A 9,434-nucleotide genomic window follows, 5' to 3' on the forward strand; every position below is an offset into this window, starting at 1 on the left:
GTGAGGCAGGCAGAGATGCGTTCCGAAACCGTGGTGTCCTCTGGACGGAACGACAGGTATATCTGGGTGTCATCAGCATAGCAGTGGTAGGAGAACCCATGTGTTTGAATGACACGTCCCAGGGAGAAGGTGTATATTGCAAACAGAAGGGGTCCCAGCAGCACTGATCCTTGGGGTACGCCTGTGGAGAGGGTGTGAGTCGTAGACAGTTTCCCATGCCATGACACACTGAAGGTGCGTCCAGAGAGGTAGGAGTTGAACCATGAGTGGACAACGCCTGTGATTCCCATGGCTGTGAGTATCCTCATGAGGATCTTGTGGTTGACTGTGTCAAAAGCTGCAGACAGGTCTGCTTTAGTTTTATTTTTCAGGACAGCGCAAATGACAAACTATATAGGCCCTACATGTAAACGTGCCCCCTAATTATAGCACAAAGGCACAATTTATATCTGGTGTGCAAAAAAATGGCAGGCTAGATGTTGACAATCTCTCTCTCACGTATGTGCATTGGTATTGTGGTCCACAATGCACTGCCCTTAATAGATATTGCATTATGGCTGAAAGACGTTTTCATGTAGAGTGAAGGAAGACCAGAAAATCACAGAGAGAAAGGTGGAGAGAAAGACAAAGAGGCGAAGAAGACAAAGGCATAAACAAAGACAGGGACCGAGAGGGAAGCGGGAAGGAGAGACATCTGTTATTGTCCTTGGCAGGGCAGCCGACAGGGGGGGACAATTGGGTATGTTGTCCCGGGCCCAGGGAGAGAGGGGCAGGGCCGGATTAAGATGTACTGGGGCCCCTAGGCTACAGGTTGCTGTGGGGCACCCCGGAAGGCTAATCTTCCAAAAAATGTACATAGACAGTGTCATAACTATGAATTAAGAATTAAGGATAACATGTCTACCAATTGTATTCAACACAACAGATGAATTTTTCAATATTGTGTCTTGTCACAATTCTGCAATTTTTAACTTTTGGCCAATCAGGGGCCCCCTGACAGGTGGGGCCCCCTAGGCTGCAGCCATATCTAGCCTGTGCCTTAATCCGGCCCTGGAGAGGGGGCCCAGAATTGGGTTCTCATTACATTGTATGTATTGCGTGGGGGACCCTTTCATAGGGCTTTGTCCCGGGCCTGGCCAATGCTGTCAGCGGCCCCGGTCCTCGGCTACGTGGAGTTGGACGTGCTCCACACATAATTAGCTGCTGATTCTCTTCCGACTGCTGGAGAACCCCATTAGCATAAGTATGTTTACTAGCATTAGCATACCATAGTTAATTACTGTAGAGAGGGTATCACAAGCATGACTATGTTTGGATGTGAACGTACATGTTTACATGCATGGATTTTTAGTAGTTCATTGGTTTTGTTCATGTTTAGCTGTGCAAATGATTAAATGATTGATTGTGTTTATATTGGATGTGTGTATATTGTGTTGTCTACACTTGAATTGGACATGAATACAGTAAAGACCTTTAGAATGCAGAATGTGGGTGTGCCTGCATGTGTACGTGCGCGCACACACACACACACACACACACACACACACACACACACACACACACACACACACACACACACACACACACACACACACACACACTGCCTCTGTGTTGGACCAAACGACTCGCCTCCACATTGACCTCCAGGCTCCTGCTTATAGTGAGAGAACTATTTGTGTTCTCATGAATAAACCAGAGTTATTGCTCAACATAAAGTTTCGTCTGCTCTCTTCTCTTCCGGTGTCTCATTCTCTTTTATTCTCTCCCTCCCATCTCTCCCTCTCTCTCTCTCTCTCTCTCGCTCTCTGTCACACACACACACAGACTTTCTTTTTCGCTCAATCTCTCTTTCTCCACCACCTCTCTCCATTCTATCCTTCTTTCCTTTTATTATGCTTCTTTCACACCTTTACTCTTTCTCTTCACTCACACACACTCACATACACATGTGGTGCACACACGCACACACGCACGCACACACACACACACACACACACACATTCTGACACCCCCCCTACATACACACAGACACACATACACAAGTGCCCCCCCCCCTACCCCCCCCCCACGCACACGCACACACACACACACACAAATGCCACACCCCCGCACACGCACACGCACACACACACACACACACACACACACACACACACACACACACACACACACACACACATACACACGCACACGCACACACACACACAAATGCTACCCCCCCGCACACACACACACAATGGCGAGTCCTGAAGGGAGGGGTGGTGATAGATGGTGCCTCTATTCTGGCTGCAGCAGCTGTGGAAGAGTCTGGCTCTCTGCTGACATATCCAGGCCACACCATCACCAGCCACCCTCCCTCCCCTCTCTCTCCAGGTCACACCACCACCACCCTCCCTCCCTCCCCTCTCTCTCCAGGCCACACCACCACCACCCTCCCTCCTCTCTCTCTCCAGGTCACACCACCACCACCCTCCCTCCCCTCTCTCTCCAGGCCACACCACCACCCTCCCTCCCCTCTCTCTCCAGGCCACACCACCACCACCCTCCCTCCCTCTCTCTCTCTCTCCAGGCCACACCACCACCACCCTCCCTCCCTCCTCTCTCTCTCCAGGTCACACCACCACCACCCTCCCTCCCCTCTCTCTCCAGGCCACACCACCACCACCCTCCCTCCCTCTCTCTCTCCAGGCTACCACAGTGCAACCCTCCCTCCCCTCTCTCCAGGACACTCTTCTCCGACCCCTCACTTATTTTCCCCTGCCCACTCTTCTCCAACCCCGCCTCCCCTCGTTTATTTATTTCCCCCCTCCCTTCCTTCCCCACCTCCCAACCACCTCCCATCTCCTCTCTTGTCTTCCCCTCCCCTCTCTTCTCTGACCCCTTCTCCCCGCTAGCTAACTTGTCCACAGGGTGATGAGAGAATGGCGACCTCATCACAGCCCTTCTCTGCTCACTCCCTCTTTCCTCTCCTTATCTCTGACCCTTCTCCTCTCTCTCCTTTTCCCTCTTCTCATCTCTGACCTCTCTCCTTTCTCCCGTACCCTCCATTAATTTCTGACCCCTCTCCCCTCTAGCACCGTGTCTACAGCCAAAGCCCCTCTCCTCTTCCCCTCTTCCCTGCCCACCTTGTCTACACCCAAAGCCCCTTTCCCTGAACCCCCCCCCGAACCACTCACCTGATATCCAACTGTTCTCCCATCTCTCCTTCTCCCCTCCCCTCATCTCTGTCCCCTCTCCCCTCTAACACCATGTCTACGACCAAAGCCACTCTCTCCTCACCCTCTCTTCCTTTCTCCTCATATCCTTCTCCCCTCTCCCATTGTTGCCTGCAACCAATGCACCTCTCTCCTCACTCCTTCTCCCTTGCCAACCTTATCTACTACGACCAAGGCCCCTTTCCCCTCGCCCCCTTCCCATACATGACCAAAGGATCCTCCTCTCTCCTCACCCCTCCCCTCACATCCGGCTCTTCTTCCCTCTCTCCTCACCCCTCTTCCCCTCCCCTCAGATCCAACTCTTCTCCCCTCTCCCACCTGTATACCAACAAAGACCAAAGACTCTCTTCCCTTCACTTATACACACAACCCTACTCCTTTCCACCCCAGGTTGGCAGGAAAAATACAGCACAAGAAAGTAAATAATGGAATCAACCAAATAACCAACATGAAACAAAATAAACAACAACAAAAAACCAGTTAAACGATATCCCAATAGTTATAGGAAAAATCTACCATGTCTGTGAACATTATACTATTATTGTTTTTATTTGATTTACAGTGAGACACTCACTGTATGTAAAACTATGGTTGTTGTTTCAGCTGATTGCCAGGGTTAACAATAATATGGGCCTTCAATTCTGGACCCTGTTTCTTGAAAGCATCATTGCTAATAACCAGCTAGTAACTTACTAGGTGGGAAATGGAAAATTGCATTGCAACCAAGTAAATTGCTAACTCAGTTAGCAATGATGTTGTCGAGAAACGCATGCCTGATTTCCTGTTTTCTCGCTGTTAAGTGTCATGCAGCCTCATCTCTCCTCACCTCGTAGATCTACATCCCACCCCGTGTATCCACCCATGCAGCGCAAGTCTCATTTACAGGGCCGCTGATAGCTTTGGCTGGACCCAGGACAAGTTCCTCTGAAAGGGCCCCAGGCAATACATTCAATGTGATCAGGACCCAATTATGGGCCCCCAATCTCCCTGGGCCGTGGACAACTGACCCCTTTGTCCCCCCTTGTCAGCTTCCCTGCTCATTTACATACTAACACATTACACAGGCTGCTGATAACCGACGCTGCATAATTTATGGACCTCCTCCGCATTACACCGCCTCCCACATGTCGAGCTGTAAACGAGGGCCGTTATTGATTGAAAAGCATTTTTTTTCTTCTTCTGTTGCTTGCTGCTGATCATGTGACAGTCCTGGCCCGTCACATCAGCAGAGAAGGTGAAAAGAGGCAGATCTTATGTTGCGCCACACAGCGTTGTTCTCCTGAGTCCTGTGCTTGCTCTGGCTGGTACTGCTGTACTGCACAATAATTAAAAAAAATGCGGTGTTAGTTCAACACTCTGATTTAACATCTTATATATTGTATTTGTTCTCAGTGTACTCTATACATGTTAAATTTAATAATAGAGTAAATACTTGAAGAGTACTTAAACATATACAATGTTCTCTAAGGGTTGAATTAACCATGCTTCTTTTACTATGTGGTGCCAAGCAACTGGGACTATTCTGGAACTGCTGATAAAAACAAAAATCCCAGAACAAAATGATGTAACGTTTTTGGATCATGTTGGTAGAGTAGGGTGGATATCTTTTCAGGTATGGTGATGGGTCACAACCACATGCCTGCAAAAAATTGAATGCATTCACTAATGCACTTTGCAGTGCACAAATGTACGGTAGCTTACATCCCATCTAGTGCACTGAATGACGGAATATTTTGTTTGTCCACTTCAGTTGGAGGCTTCCTTCCTCCAAAACAGAATATTCTCTCAGCAAATTAAGTATCTCTCTCTCTCCATCTGGACCATCTGCACTTCACCACCATTACGCAACACATTTTCACTGTCTAATGTGTCTAGACGGTGGTATTATGTAATCCGTTATTACTGTATATTAAGTGACCACTCTGGCGTTATGCAATGCATTATCGATGTACCTGCCGCATAGTTTGCTCGCAATCCAGTCTGTCTCCTGTCAGGCAGGAATGGTAAGTAAAAGGAAATACAAAAATATCCGCAACGCCGTTCACTATGCTCCCAAATATTAAATGGTACCAAGGACTGAGTCTCCAAAACGTTGTGCCATTTAATATTTGGGAGCATAGAACAGTGTTGCAGACATTTTTTATTTCCTTTAAGTTATCTTGTCCAGCATCTGTGTCGTAGAGTAGAGTAGACTATCATTTATTGATCCCAGGGGGAAATTAAGGTGTCAAGTAGCATAGTACATACATAAATACAGAAGACATTACACACAAGACATTACACACATCGTTACACATATATTAACCATATATAGCTCACTCTTACGTACATTCAGCCCAAGCCAGATCTCCCTCTCTCTCCATCCCTCTCCCTAAAAAAACAGTGCAGTACAGTAAAGAATCCTAGTGCAGAGTGTACATTCCTAGTGTATAAAAGGCGTAGGAAAAGAGTCCAGATACACACACATGCACGCTTGAGCATAAAAAGGTGATTGTCCTTTATGGCTGCATTGGAGAATATAAACAGTGTAATGCAGTAAAGATTCCTAATTCAGAGTGTAGATTCCTAGTATAGAAAAGGCTGTAGGATAAGAGTCCAGGTAGAAGCATGCCAGGCATGCAGATAAAGTGTGCTGGCAGATAAAGTGTTCGTCCAACTCTGGTAAGTGCTTTATTAACACTGTTAACACTTACCTGTATGTTGTCGCCAGCTTTCATTACCCTCAGCGTAACCGTCTAAAAGCAGGGGTGCGTTTATTGAAAGCATAGTTGCTAGCCAGTTAGCAACTTGGGTAGTTGTCAATGGAAAATTGCACCGCAAGCAACAAAGTAGCTTATGTAGTTAGCAACTGGTTTCGAGAAATACACTATTAGTAGTGAAGTAAACAAACGCTCCCATGTCAGTGGTCTCAGCATAAAAGAATGCTAGTTGTCCAAACGTTAAATGCTACCATGCTGACAGGGTTCACTTGAGGGCCATTATCATACCATTCTATTACCAGACCATACCATTATACTGGTGTGACAAGTCCAGCAGCATGACAGATCTGACAGACCCAATGTAAGGCGGACTGACGTTTGAAAATGTAGGTTATCTGCTGTCATTCGTTTTTTATTTATTTACCTATTTATATGAATACACTATCTGAACGCCCATTATTTTGTTTATGTGGTGCCATGCCAGTGAGTTGAATGAGCTTGTTTTCTGGCAAAACGTTAGAGTATTGTTATTGGTAGGCCTATTTGGTCCCTTGCAGACATAGATGGCTAGTACGGCTTACAGTAATGGTCAAGCTGCTAAGCCAAAGCCTTTCTTTCCTCCCCTTCATTTGCACTGGTTAGAAGGGCATCCACTGTAGCTAGAATGTTAAACACTATGCCCACTATTGTTTATGTTAAATTAAAACTTAAGAGATTCAAATTTCACACTCTCCAATAGTGTATGTACGTATTTAGGTCTTATTCACGTCTTAGTGTTGAATTAGTGTACCACTACAAACTGTGCTTTGCTCCAGTGAGGTGTTGTAGAAATGGGACTTAATCATGTGCAGCCTACAGGGTTGCCAGATGAGACTGATGATTTCCAGGCCAAAAAAAAAAGTTCTAAACCAGCCTGGAACGGAAGCACTAAATCCCACAAAATTTAAACTAAATCTTATTGATTTCTATGGCAATAAATCTGAAAACCCCCGCCAAAATGTCGTTTTTACCTTTTTTTTTGACGGCCATCCTGAGCAGCCCAGTGGTGTAGTCTACGTAGAACGCAGGTATACGCCGTATACCCACTTCTTAATTTTGGTAATTTCCGTATACCCACTTCTAATGTACCGTATACCCACTTCTAATGTTCAGTATACCCACTTTAAAATAATTTTCAATATTTAGAATATCCGTTTCATCAACGGCCACTTCTCATGGAAGCATTGTAATTTAACAACACAGCGATATATTAGACTTTATTAATTCGGAGATTGCGTCAATCATTCGACGGTAGGTATTTCCAGATATGAACGCCTTTCAGTTGACCACTGGGCTGCTGTCACAGCGGCGCCATATTTAACCGGTATCATAATTATATGGCCAGCACCAATCAGTTCAAGGCTATACGCACATTAATCCTGTAGGTGGTTGGTAGCATAAAATGCAAAATGTAATGATGCAGGTGAAAGATGGCGGCGCCCGGGGGTTAGGCTAGCCTATGCCGAAAAGGCTGAATAGTTACAATTCAGGTGTCCATTTAACTATGGTTTCATTTGCGATCCTACCAATCAGACGCGGATATTCTGCCTTTCATCCATCAAAACAAAAATCTAGCATGGCGCGTGTATCGGTAGTTGCTAAAGGTTTGCTAAATTTGTAAACTCGAGGCATCTACGAAATGTCCTTGTACATCTGGAGTGACTCATGTTCTCACCATTTGGATCGGATTATACAACTATCATCTCAACATCCGTGGGTTCGCGTTTGCAGGGTAGACTTTCCAGGGCGGTGACAGGTAGGCTAAGGTGTTTAATAACATTATGACTTACCCCCTCGTCTAACTTTCACGAACATTCAAGTTTAGTTCAAGCTTAAATATTAAGTGTTCTGCCCAATTGTTAATGATTTTAATTTTCATTTATGACATAAATGGGCATATCGAACACACACAACTGTTTACATGATGTGATCGGTGTTCTGCTACTTTAAAAACAATCACTCTGTTAGGCCTTGCTTTATGACCGATGAGTACAAAGATCAGGGGTGGATTGGGAAAGAATTTCTCCATCTCCACCGGGCCAATTTTGCCAAAGCTGGCCCCATACCAAAAACATTTAAATAAATATATAAATAAATATAGCCAAGGCTACACTGTATATTGTCACATGTGTGTGCCCTTGAAAGGTTCTATATATTGTGCATTCTTTTTTCAATCCCTTTTTGTACTAATGTATTATTACAATTTTTATTAGCCTACATTATTATGTTCAATTCTGGTTGAAATTTGCATTATCAAACTGTAACCTTTCACACTATTTATAACATATTCATAACATAATCATTTTTATAGTGACTTCCAATTTGGATCAGTAATTGTTTCCCAAGTTCATGACCTTTACTTCACAGAAAGTACAAACTTCAGATTTGCACAACAAAACTTTGTTGGATTTTTTATCCCATCAATTCAGGTGAATGTAAACACCAGTGGGTAAGCCATCATTCGTGACCAGGATCAGTTCCGAAATCTGACCACTAGATGGCAGTATACACTAGGGAAATACTCCAGGAATCTATTGACATCCAAGAGCAGGTATAGGCCTATGCATTATACTGTATTATATTATTTTATATTATATTATGTATTGTATTATATTATATTATATTATATTATATTATATTATATTATATTATATTATATTTATATTTATATTATAAGCACTGTCACATTTTACTCAAGGTGCTTAATCTAAAAAGTAAAATGAATGACGAAGAACTGTTATAGATAGATAGAATAGATTTTACTAGGGCATTAGGGCATGACTATTGAACATCTTTCCGATGGAGAGTTGGAAATTGAGATATTGAGATGCAATACATTTTCGTACCATATAGCCTCTTTGCTCAAGTGCCTTGTACAACAACTCTGATACATGGACGCAAACATTTTTGTCACTTAGATTGGTCGCGAGGGGGTGGCGTCCCGAGCCCTAGCTTGGTAACCACCGAGCCTATGTCTGGCCGAATATACAGTATACCCACTTCTAAACAGTAGACTACACCACTGGAGCAGCCCAATCTGGCAATACTGCATGTGTAACACTGCAAAATGTGCTTTTCTCAAGTGAGGTGTTTTCCACTGTAGAAATGGGTGTGAGCCTGTGCGGCTTAATCTTGTGCAGTGGAGGGTGGTGGAGGGAGAGGGGACATGGGCTTTCAGCACGGCTCTAATGTCCCCCCGTTTAGCTCACAGGTGAAATGGAAAAAGAACACAGAGGAGGGGGGCGTGCAGGTCTGTGTGTGCGTGTGTGTGCGTGCGTGCGTGCGTGCGTGCGTGCGTGCGTGCGTGCGTGTGTGTGTGTGTGCGTGCGTGTGTGTGTGTGTGTGTGTGTGTGTGTGTGTGCGTGTATGTGTGTAGGGGATGGTTGGAAGGAGAGCATATGGGCTGAGACTCCGGCTAGGGCATTATCTCTGGGGAACAGACGGCAGGCTGACGTAGAAGCACACACACACACACACACAC

This window comes from Engraulis encrasicolus, chromosome 22, assembly GCF_034702125.1.
Source record: "Engraulis encrasicolus isolate BLACKSEA-1 chromosome 22, IST_EnEncr_1.0, whole genome shotgun sequence".
Lineage (NCBI taxonomy): Eukaryota > Metazoa > Chordata > Actinopteri > Clupeiformes > Engraulidae > Engraulis > Engraulis encrasicolus.